A 6445-nucleotide genomic window follows, 5' to 3' on the forward strand; every position below is an offset into this window, starting at 1 on the left:
TTGAGGCCTACGCTAGCGATCGCTAACGATGCATGCAAACGCATGTAGCTAGATATATATTGTACATTTAGCGCGCCATTCTCAAGCAAGAGCGCCGGTCTAGTGGATAGCGTACACAGACCGGAGTTGGAGAGGTTGGGTTCGAATCCCGCTGTGTGCTCGAGGCATGAGAGTGTTGTAGAAGGCAGAAGAGAGAAGGGGGCCCATCAGGGCTCTCCTCTTTTTGTTTTTGCCGGCTTTGCTCCGAATGAATTATCCCGGTTTAACTGGACGATCGTTGAGAGAACCGTTGACAAAACCGGGACCCATTTTGTATGGAGAAATGTTCATTTTGTGTTGGATGGGAAGCAGAGCAAATATTCTAGCCGTGAGTAAAGTGTGTTTAGTGGAAACAATGGAACCAAACTATACTCAGGAAGAGTTGCTGGAACACATTCGGCAACTCACCAACGCGCAAAACGAACTCGTCAGGGAAATGAATAGCCTGAAAGCGAGGTCAAGCGAGTCTATTATCTATTTTAGAACGCCGGACAGCATCCGCTACCTACCCACTCACGAAGAAAAAAAAACACGAAACTCGCGCGTGGATCGAGGACGTAGAGAGTGCGCTGCAACTCCTTGACGAGTGGTGTTGAGAAAGGAGCGAAAGAGCTGGCAACTAGTGTTGTGAAAATCTGCTCTTTTTGAAGAGCGGAGTGGACATATTTCGCTCACCAAGAGGAGCGGAGCGAGCTGGCTAGCTCCGAAAAGTGTTGCACGACATTATTGCTCCTTTCCGCTCCTTTCCGCTCCTTTCGCTCCTTTCGCTCCTTTTTACTCCTTTCGCTCCTTTTCGCTCCTTTCGCTCCTTCCGCTCCTTTGCGCTCTGTTATGACCTGGTTGTAGAGCGCTGGCGGAATGTGTGAAAACCGATAACAGTTAAAACGGGTACCAGTGGGGTCGATACCGTGTCTACACCATGAACATGTTGTAAAAACGTCATTCGAACTAGGTGAGCAATGTCAAAATCTATGAAAAGCAATAACTGTATAACCGAGGAGCCACACGTGAAGCTTTTTACACCGAACGAACGTTTTTTCGAGCGGCTGGAGCTTACCGTGTGTCAGCAATGCCTCTCGCTCTAATGATAGATTTCTCTTTCCTTCCTTCGGTTCACGTTCGGTGCTCAGAATTCGAGCGAACGTTCGCTAGCGCACAGAAAAAGTCGAGCGAATTTTTTGGGCATTCTTCCCCTTCCATGTACGGGTAAAAAAAACAGACCAACTGTTATAAATATGGTATACAGCGATTGCCGCAAAAAGCTCGGGCCAAAAAATTCGTTATACGCGTTCGTTCGCTTACGTGTGGCTCCTCGGTAACGATTAACCACGATGGCAGCAGTGCTACCGTACTTCATGACAATACAAAAGAATTAAACAAAGCATTCAAGTGCATAGCATTGAACCGACACCGGTGAGATTAGTCGTCAGTATGTCGAAAAAAACGTAAGTTTCGTCCCCCCAAACGCGAAAAGTAATGAAAAATAACGATACAGCACTGACGGCCATACAAAAGAATAGAACAATACAGTCGATTACGGTGTGCAAACCCGGCACCGGACAGCACGGACAAAGCAAATTGTCGAAATGAGGATGAGGGTATGAGGGAGCGCAATGAAACGAGCGCATTGAGCGAAAGGCATGAAAGGAGCAAAAGTAGCGAAAGGAGCGAAAAGGAGCGAAAAGGAGCGAAAGGAGCGAAAGGAGCGCAAAGGAGCGAAAGGAGCGAAAGGAGCGCAAAGGAGCGAGAATGTCGGGCAACATTTTTTGGAGCTAGCTTCGCTCACAAATGAGGAGCGATTTTTTCGCTCCTTTCGAGGAGCGGAGCGTGGTTGCCAGCTCTTTCGCTCCTTTCTCAACACTACTGGCAACCTCACTCCGCTCTTCGAAAGGAGCGAAAACATCGCTCCTCATTTGTGAGCGAAGCTAGCTCCAAAAAGTGTTGCACGACATCGCTCCTTTCGCTCCTTTCGCTCCTTTCGCTCCTTTCGCTCCATTCGCTCCTTTCGCTCCTTTCGCTCCTTTAGCTCCTTTGGCTCCTTTCACTACTTTCGCTCCTCTCGCTCCATGCGCTCTTTTCATCGCGCTCCCTCTTACCATCATCCTCATATCGTCAAATTGCTTTGTCTGTGCTGTCCGGTGCCGGTATTGCACACCGTAATCGAATGTCTTGTTCTATTCTTTTGTATGGCCGTGCGTCCCGCATCGTTGTTTTTTATTACTTTTTGCGTTTGAGGGGTCGGAGCTTGCGTTTTGTTCAACATATTCTTGGCGACCAATCTAACCGGTGTCGGGTCAATCGTGGGCACTTGAATGCTTTGTTTAATTCTTTTGTATTGTCATGAAGTACGGTAGCACTGCTGCCACCGTGGATAACCGTTTTACAGTTATTGCTTTTCATAGATTTTAACTTTGCTCACCGAGTTAAAATGGCGTTTTTTCTACATGTTCATGGTGTAGACTCGATATGGACTCCGCTGGTACCCGTTTCAATTGTTATCAGTTTTCACACATTTCGCCTGCGCTCTGCAACCAAGTCATAACAGAGCGCATAGGAGCGAAAGGAGCGATAGGAGCAAAAAGGAGCGAAACGAGCGAAAAGGAGCGAAAGGAGCGGAAAGGAGCGATAATGTCGTGCAACACTTTTTGGAGCTACCCAGCTCGCTCCGCTCCTCTAGGTGAGCGAATTATGCCCGCCCCGCTCCTCAAAAAAAGCCGATTTTCACAACACTATTGACGAGTATAACTGTGCATTTCCACATAGCGAACTCTCCTCCGACGAACTGACGATCTCAGTTCCCGCAACAGCTGGGAAACTCGTAGGAAACTGGTAGGAAACTCTTGACAGCACTAGCAAAGCCCCTCGTTCTGACGTCTAATAACTGACGGATTAAGAAGAAGCGAAGAAGACCGAAACAAATGCGTGTCCACTTAGCGAACTCGGGAAACTCGAAACTCCATACAAGTTTGACAGGAGTTTCACCAGAGTTTCCTATGAGTTCGCTATGCGGAGATGAACAGTAAGAATAGTGCAATATACAGTATATATAGTGCAATACCCCGGCGGCAAAACCAGCATGCTTTCTCGTTCTGTCGGTATCTATTGTCAATTGGACAGAACGAGAAAGCATGCTGATTTTGCCACTAGGGTAATAGCAGTGGCGTCTCGTGAGAAAATGAGATGGCTGTGCACCTTCAACAAAAGTAATACCGACTTAGGTAAACCATATAAAGTGGTTCAAAACGCCACGACATACGACGACGATTTTGGTCAGGATGTTAAGTGAAAGAATAGTTTGAGGAACCTCGAATGATCTATTTAGTTCTGCAATCATTAATTGCTTCTTTAGGTAGATGAAAAACGAGTTTAACAGCTCATCTACGATGTCCTGCTCAATGTCGATGTACAAATTGACTGGTAATTTCACGCTAAATACAACAATTGCATGAAAAATCGTTTGAATGAAAGTGTGTGCACCATCAGTATTGCCCAGTCCAACGTGCCTGCTTAGACATTTTTTAATTAGCTTTAAGTTGTTGACTATATTTGCGTGTTTGTTTCCTCGATTTTATTTCAAAGTTTTACTTTTTTCAAAATTTACTTGACGAACGTCAATATCTACTCGAAAAATATATCCGCCGTAAATATTTGTGAATCAAATTCTTATTTGGCAAGCCAGACTCTCCTCGAGCCCGACCTGAGTACAATTTAATGTGCACAGGAAAGGCACCTATGCATTGACAATTTCACATGGACGCATTGAACACATGCACGAGAGAACTAATGTGTACATATACGATTGGCTAGTGCACTGGCAGAAGTGCCCACCCGTAAACAAAAATGATCGACTTTCCAGCTGGATTTTGACTCTTGCTAACAAGAAAACTAGCGCTTCTTCACCGTTCGTAATGAGAATTGTATTATGAGACTGTGGTTAAGAGAACTGTTCTTATTTGATTAAAGATGCACCAGCAAAAGTGCCCAGCGCAACGTAAAGCGTTAAGTAGACTTTGAACGCAACTATTACGGGTGGAAATTACAATACCACAAATAAACAAATAATTTCGTGATTCATTTTAAAAATTCATGACTGTGCAGTGCACAGGTTGCTCAGGTGGACGAGACGCCACTGAATAATAGAGAAGCAATAATTGCCGCCGGGAATATTAGCACGTGGCCCGAGATAAAGGAAGTATTGCAAAACTTCTTCGACGATAAAAGGGATTTAGCTTCCCATTTCCAAACCCTTTTCTATGAAAAGCAGGGAAATAAGACCCTGCTAGAATATTATAATAACTTAAAAAGTGTTTCATCTAAAATAAGGGCAATCACCGCAGTGACCGAAGAATATAAAAATTTTATTGAAGGGGTCCATCATTTGATTGGAGTTATCACACTCACACGCTTCATCGATGGCCTTGAGGGATCGTTATCCTCGTACGTTAGGTGTAGCAAACCGAAAAATATAGACGAAGCGTATTCAATATCCGCAGAATATACGAACTAGTGTTGTGAAAATCTGCTCTTTTTGAAGAGCGGAGTGGACATATTTCGCTCACCAAGAGGAGCGGAGCGAGCTGGCTAGCTCCGAAAAGTGTTGCACGACATTATTGCTCCTTTCCGCTCCTTTCCGCTCCTTTCGCTCCTTTCGCTCCTTTTTACTCCTTTCGCTCCTTTTCGCTCCTTTCGCTCCTTCCGCTCCTTTGCGCTCTGTTATGACCTGGTTGTAGAGCGCTGGCGGAATGTGTGAAAACCGATAACAGTTAAAACGGGTACCAGTGGGGTCGATACCGTGTCTACACCATGAACATGTTGTAAAAACGTCATTCGAACTAGGTGAGCAATGTCAAAATCTATGAAAAGCAATAACTGTATAACGATTAACCACGATGGCAGCAGTGCTACCGTACTTCATGACAATACAAAAGAATTAAACAAAGCATTCAAGTGCATAGCATTGAACCGACACCGGTGAGATTAGTCGTCAGTATGTCGAAAAAAACGTAAGTTTCGTCCCCCCAAACGCGAAAAGTAATGAAAAATAACGATACAGCACTGACGGCCATACAAAAGAATAGAACAATACAGTCGATTACGGTGTGCAAACCCGGCACCGGACAGCACGGACAAAGCAAATTGTCGAAATGAGGATGAGGGTATGAGGGAGCGCAATGAAACGAGCGCATTGAGCGAAAGGCATGAAAGGAGCAAAAGTAGCGAAAGGAGCGAAAAGGAGCGAAAAGGAGCGAAAGGAGCGAAAGGAGCGCAAAGGAGCGAAAGGAGCGAAAGGAGCGCAAAGGAGCGAGAATGTCGTGCAACATTTTTTGGAGCTAGCTTCGCTCACAAATGAGGAGCGATTTTTTCGCTCCTTTCGAGGAGCGGAGCGTGGTTGCCAGCTCTTTCGCTCCTTTCTCAACACTAATACGAACGCTGCATACCGAAAAAGTTAGAACGCATACCGATACAGGATCGAAAACAAAAGCCGGATACATACGAGCTACCGTCAACGTCGTACGGATCGCGTAAGATAGGACAAAGTTAAAAACCTTTATCTGGAAAGTTCAAGCCCCTACAGATTACGGCTAGTGATGCCTCGATGAGAACCGTGAGTTCTAAAATGCAAATAAATAATAACGACGTAGAACAATTTGCAAACACAAACGATACTGAACTGGATGAGCTAAATTTTCGGATGGATCAGGAAAAAAAAGGAAGAATTTTGATAAACAAAAATTGTATTCCCTATTTAGAAATATTCACAACTAAGGGAGTCCTTACATTTTTGATTAATACAGGCGTCAACAAAAATTATATATCAACTGCTCACGTGAATCTACAGAACTGCAAAACTGAAAAAAGATATATTCGTGACAAACGTCAAAGGCAAACACATTATTACAAAGTCAGCATCTTTCGACGTATTCAAAATAAATAAGAAGATTAAATTCTATATTTTCGATTTTCATAATCTTTTTTGACGGCCTAATAGGTTATGAAACTTTACGAGACATACACGCTTCACTGGATATAAGCAAAAACACTCTCAAAATAGGAAGGAAAATATTTCATCTCGAGAAAAAGCACCTCTCACAAGAGACATGCACTCTTAATGCCCAAGAAAGTCAACTTATTCCAATACTGACAGAAACGGAAGGCGACTTCATTGTAAACGATGAAATAAATCTTAAGGAATTGCCTATCCTTCCCGGCATTTATAACAGCAAGGAAGGTAGAGCTATCGTAGCAGTTAGAAACAATTCAAACGATGACATACGGGTACAGCACGGACTACGATCGGATAAAATCCGTTCGACGGTCGGTGAAAAATGAACTCTGTGCGTTTATACCTTACATGTTCAAAGGTTCCTTTGAAGCCTCCAGCTTCGTTTATACCTAAGGCGTTGAA

At 44.1% G+C, this 6445-nt stretch overlaps 1 pseudogene; it reads left to right on the plus strand.

The window, feature by feature from the left end:
• The first annotated feature begins 394 nt into the window (after positions 1–394).
• LOC131264465 (uncharacterized) lies at positions 395–6070 on the plus strand (annotated as a pseudogene).
• The last annotated feature ends 375 nt before the right edge of the window (positions 6071–6445 follow it).

Source organism: Anopheles coustani, chromosome 2 (assembly GCF_943734705.1).
Source record: "Anopheles coustani chromosome 2, idAnoCousDA_361_x.2, whole genome shotgun sequence".
Taxonomy (NCBI): Eukaryota; Metazoa; Arthropoda; class Insecta; order Diptera; family Culicidae; genus Anopheles; species Anopheles coustani.